The sequence below is a fragment of the Dermacentor variabilis genome, chromosome 5, assembly GCF_050947875.1.
Source record: "Dermacentor variabilis isolate Ectoservices chromosome 5, ASM5094787v1, whole genome shotgun sequence".
NCBI classification, from domain to species: domain Eukaryota; kingdom Metazoa; phylum Arthropoda; class Arachnida; order Ixodida; family Ixodidae; genus Dermacentor; species Dermacentor variabilis.
The window spans coordinates 7,394,419-7,406,499 of NC_134572.1; positions in this window are offsets into that span (position 1 = coordinate 7,394,419).

A 12,081-nucleotide genomic window follows, 5' to 3' on the forward strand; every position below is an offset into this window, starting at 1 on the left:
ATACTTTGCTATGCTCCGGCAGATGGCGCCAGCGCTCGCTGGCGGGTTGCTCTTGCGGGCTCCGGCGCGCTTTGCAGCGGGCGCTCGCAAGTGACCGGCGCTTTCCGCCGATTTGCAAGTTCAGAAAACAGGCACGCAATAATCTATGAGGGCTAGTCAACCTTACTATATTGGCCAGTACGCTTATCGTGACAAGCGGTGAAATAAAACTTCGTTTTGGGCTAGTTCGCCCATAGCTGGTTATGATGGCAGCGTAAGAGATGAAGACACACAGAAACTAGACGGTGCACTCGTCATGTGTTTCTATATGCCTTGTCTACGTCCCTGTTGTGCTGCCATTTTAACCAGAGTGACGGGAGCTACGCAAGCGGCCGTAATAAAATGGGGTTGGTATATTTTTTTTTTTCTACGGGATAAGCGACACTAATCAGCCCACAAGCGTGGAGAGAAAATGGAATGCATTCCGTTTTTCTCGTGCATATAGTTTATTGCAGCTTTACAAGATTGCACACTATGGTCCGCAAAAACGCTGTATGGGGAGCGCTCTCAAAACCTATGTTACAAGTTCTTTTTTTTTTTATTGCACAACGAAGGTATGTACAAAAGCAGGGAGCATTTTCGCGACTGTCATTCTACTGGCATCGCCTCATTTTCAGGAGCTTCTGTTTTTCTCTTTGAGTGCTCCGTTCCATGCTCTTTGCTTTTGCAAAGAAGTGCAGCCTCGTCAGTGCATAGAACTTTATTATGTTTGTTGTCAAACACCGCCCATGCTCACTGCAACCCACTTCTTTAAGCTTCGCTCCCTGAAGGAAATGCAAAAAGCAGACCATGCTTTCAGCATGAAGCTTATTCCTGCTGAAATACACAGTAAATGTGTCCTCAACTTTACAAACAAGCTCCTCAACAGCTTTGGAAGGGTAGATCAAGCCCCCATGATCAAACTGCCTGATTAGTATAGAATTTACATCAGAATCTGCTTGTAGGGGCAAAATACAAAGGCAAGAGGCACACTCTGGGCATGGAAATTTTTTTAAAGACTTTCTGACAACATAGCCGGCTGCATAATATACTAATCTACTGTCACTGTGCTTTTCGACACAGTTGTCATGATCAAACTGCTTGCCTTGTGTTTTCAACACAGATTCTGCACACTCCAAATTGCCATCAGCTCATCAATAATTTCTGTTAGGTGCTCAGCCTTTCGTTTTCCAACATCACTCTTTCGTTTTCCAACGTCTCTCTTGATGTTCCTTGCCCATGCCTTCAAGCGAACAGGGTCGGATGGAGCGCGGAACAACGACACCTTTTCTATAGACGACTTGTAACCGCCCTTACAAAGGGGAACAAAACATGTCCTCTCTTTTTTTGAGGGCATTATCACAGAAGTTCAACGTCGCATCGCACCGAGCCGTGGCACTACGGTCTCAACGAAAATAAAGGCTGCAACAAAGTGAACTACGTCGGTACACGTGCTACCCAAAACTGACGACGACTTGTGTCTGCATTCCTTCGGCTGGCGTCGGTAACCCGCCACAGGAGCGCAGCGCCCTCTTCGAACTACCCCACCAAGCATCCAAACTGGTTTCTCCGGCGCTTCGGGAAAGGGCGCCCGCTCCCGACACTAGGATAACCTTCTAGCCTCTATACATATACCGTCATTCCCATGACGGCACGGTGCCCCCGGTAACCTTTAGGGACACTAAAGGTTACCAGAAACTCAAGTTAAAGTGGTAGAGCAATGTTCTAGAACGTCTAAGGCGTCAATATAATCGCGAACAGAGCTTTAGCAACCGAGAAATTGAGGTAAATGCATGACACGATTTGAGACCCCCCAGCGACATTCCGGTACTAGCCCGATGACGAAAGGACTCCTCGTAATTTGTGTTACTAATACTCAACTACTCGTATTAAAAATATCACTTCATTCGATTATAAGACGAAAAAAATGCTACTTCTCTACGTCTATTCGATTCTAAGAAAAAATAACATTTTGACGTTACCCTTCAGTAATATGGGTGTTCGAAAGGTTTCGTTTTCGCTCGACTCTGCGCCGCGCACGCTTTGGAGTTTCAGTAGTTTCGTTATCGCGTCGTGCTGTGAGGGTTCTGATGGCTCGCGAAACTTTCATTTGGAACAAGCAGCAAGAATGTCACGTCCATGTGATGTCGTGGGAAGCCCTCGTTGCTTTCCCGCTCCGGAGAGCCGGTGTCGAGGCCGCCGTCGTAGTACGCAACGACGCCGGCAGTGCGAGCCCTCAGCAGCAGGTTGCGCTCGTCGGTGCTCAAATCGCTGAAGTTGAGCCCACCATCGCGAGCCAATCTGTCGGTGTCAGGATCCATTGCGACGAGCGTCGAAGTTAGCGTCATAGAATGAATTACCAGCTTGCAGTTGAATGAAGTCTTGCGCTGGAGTTTGAGGTATAGTAGCGGCGCCTGGTGGCGGTGCGGGAAACGACATCTGGGTCGTGCCAGCTTGAGTCGTATTGAGCCCTGGCTGTGGCGAAGCACGTTTCTAGGCCGAGTTTTGCGTCGATTCGCACATTTTTATACCCTGTTGCGAGTGCGAAAAGGCTCGTCGCTTCTCATAGACCACGCCGACCACGCTGCGAGCTCGCCGCAGCCTATAGTTTAACGAAAACGGACTCTCCGTGTGCCGTGGGATGTAATTCGTTTCTCCTTCCGCTAGCCACCATACTCCCGCTTTCGCTCTGCTGTCGGCTTTGTCTTGGCTCTGTTTCTGGCCGCGCGTTCGCGTTTTGCGCAGAAAAGCCGTAGCGCCGTCTGCGGACGCCGTTCTACTCACCGATGGCGCAACGTCACTATGAGACCATGATGTCAGTACTCCTCGATCGGAGGGCGGGCGATTTGAACTGCGCTAGAGGTACGCGGACGCTTCAGAACGCATTTTCTCTTAAAATAAGTCTCTCCTTGGTACGAAACAAGCGTTTCGAGGTTTCTGTGATGGTATTTCAACAGTCCACGTTGACTTAATAGTAACCTTTAGTGTCCCTTTAAGAAACTCCCATAGACGGTGGCGCCAGATTACCCTCTAGGTGTTATAGTGAGAAACTCTATGTGGGAAGACAAGCGATGCGTCAAACATCTAGTAAAGGAGGCATTGGCTGAACCATAGGTAATATAGTGAGAAACTCTATGGGCTGAACCAATGCCTCCTTTATTACATGCCCGCCGCGTCGCTCGATTTTTCACTGTAGCGGCGGTTCCTTTAGTTCAGCATAAATTCCGTGAGATGGCGCTCGTAACCTTTTCAACTTTTGGCGGCGGCGTCAGCGCCGATATGTTCGCAGCGCCGATATGTGCGGGTACAGTGTACACTGTAGCGTGGGCGTCTGTTTAGCGAGCGTTTTCGCGGGCCTGCGAGACGGTGACAGATGCTATGGGTCTCTCAGAGGCTGCAACACGTGATCTAAGTTGCAGGCGTTCGCCATGAGAGGCGCTCGCTGCTTTTCGCGGAGAGCTTGGTGGCGCAAGCCACCGCCCCGTTCCAAAGGGGACGCTCATAACATCCATCCACCCATCCATTGGAGACGAGAAAAGGTAGAGGGCACCATAGAGTTTCTCACTACATTACCTAGAGGGAAATCTGGCGCTGCTGCGCTGTGGTATGCATGGGAATGCCGGTATACTGTGACTTCGGATTGGCATCGTTCTCGTAGAGACAGGACACCTTGAAGACGCGCTTGGCAAGTACCGTTCCGTCTGTCACAATGATTCATTTTCTACTAAAACAGCACGTGAAAAGATGTTTTAGCTTTATTATTACACGAAAACATGTTTTGTTTAACTATGAGAACTTGTTATTGTGTGTGCGACTACATGCTACGTAAAAAGTATCAGCGGGCTGCTAAAGTTGGAGGACAGACGACAAAGTTCTCGCTCGCTTTGAAACAGTTGGTCGTCTGTTCTTGCTTTTCTTCGCTTGGTCATGCATTGTAGGTGAGTAAAGATGTAATATGCGTGAATGGAAACATTTTATGAAGATTTTACTTTGAGAACACGTTATTTGCGTAGCCATATCCACGTTTTAGACGAAGCCTCTTACAACACCAGCCAACACGAGCCTCGCAGACACATATACCGTCATTCCCATGACAGCACGGTGCCCCATTAACTCCCATAGACGGTGGCGCCAGATTACCCTCTAGGTGTTATAGTGAGAAACTCTATGGAAAGTTGTTAGCTCCGTTCGTCCCTAGCCGAGCTGGCAACACAATCGACAGAAAGCGTGGCCAAGGCGAAGAAGCCAAAGAAGCCTTGTCCAAGGTGAGTTTGTTGCTATTTTGTTGCGACGGTAGCATATTAAATTTTTATAGTCGCAGGGGGATACGTTTGGAAGTGAGGTGTCTTCTCGCATGACTTTAGTGGCAAAGCATTCCATCGTGCCGATGCATTGTTCATTACTGTCGTTGAGCAAGGTCAGCATACCGCACACTTCAGGAGATTCGAGGGAACGGAAACAGTTTATGAATTCGACTGCCGTGCCGATGCGAGTTTGTTGCTTTTTTTGTTTTTTGCGGCGGTTTCATATTAAATTCTGATAGTCGCAGGGGGATACGTTTGCACGTGAGGCGTTTTCTCGGAATACTTTAATGACAAAACATTACGTCGTGCTGATGCATCGTTCATTAGTGTCGTTGAGCATACTACACACTTCAGAAGAATCGCAGGAACGGAGACAGTTTGTGAATTCAACTGCCGTGCCGATGAATTAGTTCTTAATTTAACTGAGCATACAACGCACTTGGAGATTCGTGGAAATGGAACATTTTGTACTCTGTATGTGAAAGTACTAAAACTTGCGTCGCCATGCAATCTGAGCCGTAAATCATTGTGAAAGCTGTACAGCCACACTAGCAAAACACTACGCCCTGCGGATGAATACGGAACAAATGTATGCTAAAGAAAAATGGTCGTCATGCAATTTCATAGCAGTAGACCCTTGGAAAGCTGTACAGTAACACTGATATTGGCTACGTGGTGCAGATTCGTAGCGATTCTGAGGTGCTTGTGCGCAAGGGTAATTAATGAAGGAGAGCGTATTACTAATCCCGGCTGTTACGATGTCCAGCTCAGATCGCTACGACCGCGTGCGAAATAGCTCTGAATGCCTGCGAGTACACTTGTTCAACGTCTCCGTGCTTGTACTGCGACAGGAGACGTGACGGAAGGTGCGCACACTATATCCTCTGACAGTGGCCGCTTTCCACTGTTGGTATACTTCACCGCAATACACTGCGCATGCTTGATTGCGCGAAACTGGTGCCTTACGGCGAAGCTGAATTTAGGCAAACGGCATTGTGCAACGCTCGAGCCATCTTGTCCGTCACTGCGGATAGAAAACGCACACACGTTCAAGCTATTTGAGCTGCATCATTTTGTCGACGTTTATCCCTCTTTACTAAATGAAGAGGATAACGTACGCCTGTGTGGGTGATGTAAAAGATTGATAAAAAGCCTGGTAACATATGTGCAGTCAGTCAAAAAACGCTATTTATGCAGGTGTCCACGCTCCTGTAAAAGAAAAAAGAAAGAAAATGCAATTGAGTGATGACCCTCTGGAGGTGGATCCGCACCTATGTAAGCACAGCCAGCACATCAGTCGCAAAGTAGGAGCTAAGGAAAACTTTTTAATGCTAATCATACGACATTGATAGCGATTCATTTGTGGTCAGCCAGTGACAGACGCATTGCACTAAACAGTTAGACTTCGCCTTAATCCGCAATGCTTATGTGGCCAACAGGAGAGCAAATGGTGAAAACAATGTTTTCATACAAGGCAAATCATCCATGTAGTGGAATTGCGTTTATCGTTGGTGTAATGTTGACGCATTTACTTTCTGAAGTCCAACTTTTACTGCAACTTAGTTTCCATTGGTGCAGGTGCTTCTATTGGAAACAACCAAACTATGATTTATCAAATCAGAATGCCGTCTTGTAGTTTGAGAAATTTTCCGCCGGTCTTAAATCTTTTCTGAATCTGGAAGAGCTGGCTCATTGCACAAACCACGTAGCCCAATATCAGTGTTACTGTACAGCTTTCACAAGGGTCTACTGCTATGAAATTGCATGTCGACCATTTTTCTTTAGCATACATTTGTTCCGTATTCATCCGCCGGGCATAGTGTTTTGCCAGTGTGGCTGTACAGCTCACGCAACGATCTACGGCTCAGATTGCATGGCGACGCAAGTTTTAGTACTTTCACATACAGAGTACAAAATGTTCTATTCCCACGAATCTCCAAGTGTGTTGTATGCTCAGTTACATTAAGAACTAATGCATCGGTGCGGCAGTTGAATTCATAAGCTGTTTCCGTTTCCCCTGAAGTGTGTAGTATGCTCAACGACACTAATGAACAATCTATCGGCGCGACGTAATGCTTTGCCATTAAAGTCATCTGAGAAAACGCCTCACGTCCAAACGTATTCCCCTGCGACTATCAGAATTTAATATGAAACCGCCGCAAAAAAGAAAAAAAAGGCAACAAACTCGCATCGGCACGGCAGTCGAATTCACAAACTGTTTCCGTTCCCGCGATTCCCTTGAAGTGTGTGGTATGCTCAACGACACTAATGAACAATGCATCGGCAAGATGTAATGCTTTACCACTATAAAGTCATCTGAGAAGACTCACTTCCAAACGTATCCCCCTGCGACCATAAAAATTTAATACGCTACCGTCACAACAAAATAGCAACAAACTCAACTTGGACACGGCTTCTTCGCCTTGCCGGCCACGCATTCTGTCGATTGTGTTGCCAGCTCGGCTAGGGACGAACGGAGCTAACAACTTCCTTCTCTGTAGTACCTAGGCGAATAGAAATCTCAAGGACTGAAAGTCTCCACATTTCTCTCTCGCGACCACTGCTCCTCGCGCATGCGCAGAAAGAGCGGAGAAATTCATTTATGATGTGCTCGTGGGAATGCCGGTATGTTGTGACTTCGGATTGGCATCGTTTTCGGAGAGACGGGACTCCTTGAAGACGCGCTTGGCAAGCACCGTTCTGTCTGTCACAATGATTCATTTTCTACTAAAACAGCACGTGAAAAGCTGTTCTGGTTTTATTATTACGCAAAAACGTGTTTTGTTTAACTATGAGAACTTGTTATTGCGTGTACGATTATATATTACGTAATATCTATCAGCAGGCGGCTAAAGTTGGAGGACAGACAAGGTTCGCGCTTGATTTGAAACAGTTTGTTGTCTGTTCTTGGCCTACCGGAGTCCACAAGCACTGCTCGTCTGCTACAGCTGGGGGTATACAACACGCTTGAGGAAATCGTGGATGCGCAAAGAACCTCTCAACTCGAACGCATGTCTCTGACAGCCACGGGCCGGTACATCCTGCGGAAACTCGGCTTCAACTACCACGTCCAACACGGTCAGAAACAGGTCATTCCACCTGACCTCAGCGACACGCTGATTGTCGCCCCTATACCTCGAAACATGCACCCCGAATTTAATCGGGGCCGACGCCAGGCCCGTGCCAAGGCACTGCTGCGCTCCTTGGGTGGAAAGAGGACTACGCGCTTTGTAGACGCCGCAGAATACACGCGAGAACGCCGGTTCACGGCGGTAGTCGTAGACGTTAGCTCCAGGCTTACGCACGCGTGTAGTGTCGCAACGGAATACCCCGAAACAGCAGAAGAGGTAGCGATTGCGCTTGCGCTTACCGACCCCCTCTGCGAGGTAGTGTTTAGCGACTCACAATCCGCAGTTCGCAACTACGCGCGGGGGCGCATTTCCTCCGAAGCTCTCCAGATTCTAAGGAAAGCTGGTCGACAGCACTTCGATAACACCGCCATCATATGGTTTCCAGCGCACGTCGCCACCCCCACCGATGAGGGCCTCATTAACTTGAACGAGGTAGCACACCGCTCTGCGCGAGAACTGACCCGCCGCGCAGAATCGGGGACCACCTCTTCGAGTTCGGAACTGCTGGCTCAAAGCACGCGAGAACGCCTGGTCAGGTACAATGACATCACCAAGCACTACCAGCTAGGCAGGCGGTTGCTGCCCCCACCTCACCCCATGCTGAAACGTCGCCAGGCAGTCATCTGGCGACAATTGCAAACACAAACATTCCCCAGTCCGGTGCGATTGCAGCACATTTTCCCCGCGCAATACCCGAATGCTCTTTGCAAATTATGTCAGGACACTAGAGCGACGCTGTCACACATGTTGTGGGAGTGTCGGGTTACATCAGCTACAATGGCAGTAGCTCCGGAGGCTCTTGCGTCGAAGTGGGCCGCCGCTCTGCGCAGCTCCAACCTCAAGACACAAGAGTGGGCTGTCCAGCAAGCCCGAGAGGCGGCGACGAGGCAAGGCCTCGAAGTCCCCTCATGGGAGACCTGAGCCCGGGTCATCAAATTTGCCGGATTCAGAATAAAGTTGTTTCCATCCATTGTCTGTTCTTCCTTTTCTTCGCTTGGACATGCATTGTAGCCGAGTAAAGATGTAATATGCGTGAATGGAGACATTTTATGAAGATTTTAGTTTGAGAAAGCGTTATTTGTGCAGGCATATCCACGCTTTAGACGAAGCCTCGTACAACACCAGCCTCGCAGACACATATACCGCACTTCCTTCGTGCATATACCGTCATTCCCATGAAGGCACGGTGCCCCCTTAAGGAACTCCTATAGACGGTGGCGCCAGATTTCCCTCTAGTTGTTATAATGAAAAACTCTATGGTAAAACCACGGCCTCCTCGATCACGCGCGCACGGCGGGATCACGCGCGCACAGCAAGCCCCGCCGTGCGCGCGTGATCGAGGCGGCCGTGGTAAAACGTACTTCAATCTCAAATCACACGAAGTTTGTGTAATGTGTCGTGGATTATATAACATGCTGCACAAATGAAATTAGATTTTACGCGATTGTCCTTGAGTACAGCTTCGTTTATATACTGCGCTGCATGCAGTTTCATATTAGTATAACTAGAGGGAAATCTGGCGCTGCGGTCATTCAACCATCATGGGAATGATGGGAAGTACAGGCTAGGGCTTGGTATTCTGTTGACTGGCGAACAAAGTATTTTTTGGCAGTTTTGGTTTCGCTCCAAGCGCAATTGCTATTGGCCTCGAGCTCCACCACTGGAAAATCTGGCGCCACCGTCGGCGTGACGTGCTAGGAGGGATCACGTGGACATAGCGGCCGCGTCGGCTGCTTCGGGAGCGCCGAAGCGAGCTGAAAACGAGTTTAAATTCCCTGGTACGCTGCGGTCCTCATTTAGAGGCGAGATTTTCCCGCTTCGAGTGTCTCCTTTACAACGCTACAATAGGTAGCCATTAATAGGCAGCCAATAGGCAGCCACTACAATAGGTAGTGGCTGCCTTTGAAGGCGCGCAACATGGTAGGCTACTGCTCGGTGCGGCAGGGCCGGACGCACGTAACGGAGGCCCGTATCAGCCTTATTCACACGTCGCCGCAGGACAAGAAGCTGCGTGAAGCTTGGCTCGCGAAACATAAAACCGGCAAACAGTCATCGGCTACAACTCGGGTATGCAGCAAGCACAGACGCGAGGAAGATTTCTGCTACGGCGCCCGGTCTGCGATGTTCTGAAAACGCGCACTGAGACGCTCGCCCGAGTCCGCTGCCCGACTAATGTCATGACGGTTTGGTCTATGAACTTGTCGATGCCATAGATACTGGCAAGTTCAGTGGAGTGGAAAGGCAGCGGTAAGAAGCATATTTAAAAAAAGCATGACATATGGTCATGTTTGTGTTATGAATTATTGTACTGGATTACAAAAAAGGAGCAGCGGGAAATTGTACGCTGGGAACACCGATAAACATACAGTGCGACGCAACTCGAGAAATAATATTGAAAGGCCAAAGAATTTAGAAGAAAAAAAAAGATTGAATCGTCGCGACGGCACATCACAGTCCCCGTAGGCGTCGAAGTCCCTACAATGAAATTATTTTTTAACAGCTCTGATAGCGCCCACGCAACAATGGTTGCTTGTATACTGTCAAATGCTCATATTCTGCGACCTAAAGCTCACGTAACGGGGCGAAAACGCGGTCACAACGAAAGCAAAACATTGTGCGCGGACATGCACGCAGACGCGCAGTCGGTCGCTGCGAATCTGTGCGACCGCTGCATTGAGGCTTCATTCTATTACGCTCCATTTAGTTATACAAACACTATAAGAACATATTTAACATAGTTTGCTCACAGCGTTTACCTGCCTTTCACGCAAGGAGCCGGTTCGGGAGTTTCCATCGCGGCGACTGCACGCAGTGGCGTTCACTATACGTATTCGGTAAAGAGACAGCGTCTGTAAACGATTGTGTGCTTTCAGTTTGCCCAAGATTATTATTTAGACAGTAAAAAACTTCTCTCGTTTCGAAAGTACTTACAGAAATATCCGGGAGAGCTCACGCGTGGTGTTTTCAGTGAGCGCTGACATCAAAACCTATGAGGAGCGCTGCGCGTGATCCCTCATACTACGCCAGCGAGGCGCTTCCGATAGATGGCGACTCCGTAACTCCTCGCCGCCAATAACCTTTAGTGGGACAGTGCGACGCAAAGCTCTTTGCCTTTGTTCCGTTGCTCGAAGTGGCGATAGGGCGCTGGGCAAGCGGCTGGGCCCAGGGCCGATGTTTGTGTCGAGATGGGGTGTCGAAGATCTGACCAGAAAGCGACGGCATTGTAAAAGTCTTGTCGCACCGATCTGCGTTCTTTCGCTCTCTGCCTTGCAAGGCATTGGCGCTGAACAACGACGCAATGAGTCGTTACGCCCCATTATCGAACGCCTGCTCTCTGATCCGTCTGACCCATCTCTTCACGTGTTCGTACTACAGAATGGCATCCTGTATCGCCGCAACATGCACCCCGATGGGCCCGAGCTCCTAACCGTCATTCCGTCTCATCTGCGACAGATTGTACTGCAGCAACTGCACGACGTTCCCACCGCTGGACACCTTGGCGTCACGCGGACCTATGACTGAATTCGGCGACGGTTTTTCTGGCCCCGTCTCAACCGCTCCGTCTGGCGTTATGTTGGCGCGTGTGAGTCGTGTCAACGCCGGAAAAGACCAGCTGTGCCTCCCGCCGGACTGCTGCAGCCTTTGGATATACCGGCCGACCCTTTCTTTCGCGTTGGCGTTGATCTTCTCGGACCATTCTCTATATCAAATGACGGAAATAGGTAGATTGCCGTTGCTACGGACTATACAACTCGCTATGCCATTCGAGCCCTACCGACCAGCTGTGCCACAAACGTCGCTGATTTCTTGCTTCACGACGTTATCTTGCACCACGGTGCACCTCGTCAACTTCTCACAGATCGCGGCAGATACTTTCTTGCCAAAGTCATAGACGACCTACTTCGATCATGTGCTACTAAACACAAACTTATTGCCGCTTACCATCCTCAAACTAACGGTCTTACCGAACGCCTGAACCGCACATTAACTGACACGTCAGCAATGTATGTTTCCTCCGATCATCGCGACTGGGACATTGCTCTACCATTTGTCACGTTCGCCTACAATTCCTCGCGCCACGACACAGCTGGATATTCGCCCTTCTATCTCCTCTTCGGACGTGAGCCGACTTTGCCTTTCGAGACTCTCCTTTCGACCACACTCGACTCGCCGACAGAGTACACTCGGGATATCACAGCCACAGCGATCCAAGCACGCCAGATTGGCCGAATTCGTCTTTCTGCTTCACAGACACGCCAGAAGTGCCGTTACGACCAGCGCCATCACAACGTGCACTACGAACCAGGTGCTCTTGTGCTAGTTTGGTATCCAACTCGGCGTGTTGGTCTTTCGGAGAAATTCCTCCCGCGTTACTATGGCCCTTACCGCATCCTTCGCCAGGTGACCCCTGTCACATATGAAGTGTCTCCGCTGGATGCCACGGTGCCTTCACCTCTCTCTGACATCATCCACGTCAGCCGCCACAAACCCTACCGATCTCAGACCGATGAGCCGCATCAATAAGGTACTTTTTCCGACGGGGGTGATGTCACAGTCGGTAATGTGGGAAAAGGAGGCCAATGATGGTGGCCTTGGAGACGACGAAGAAGAGTGTAGCATTAACACTG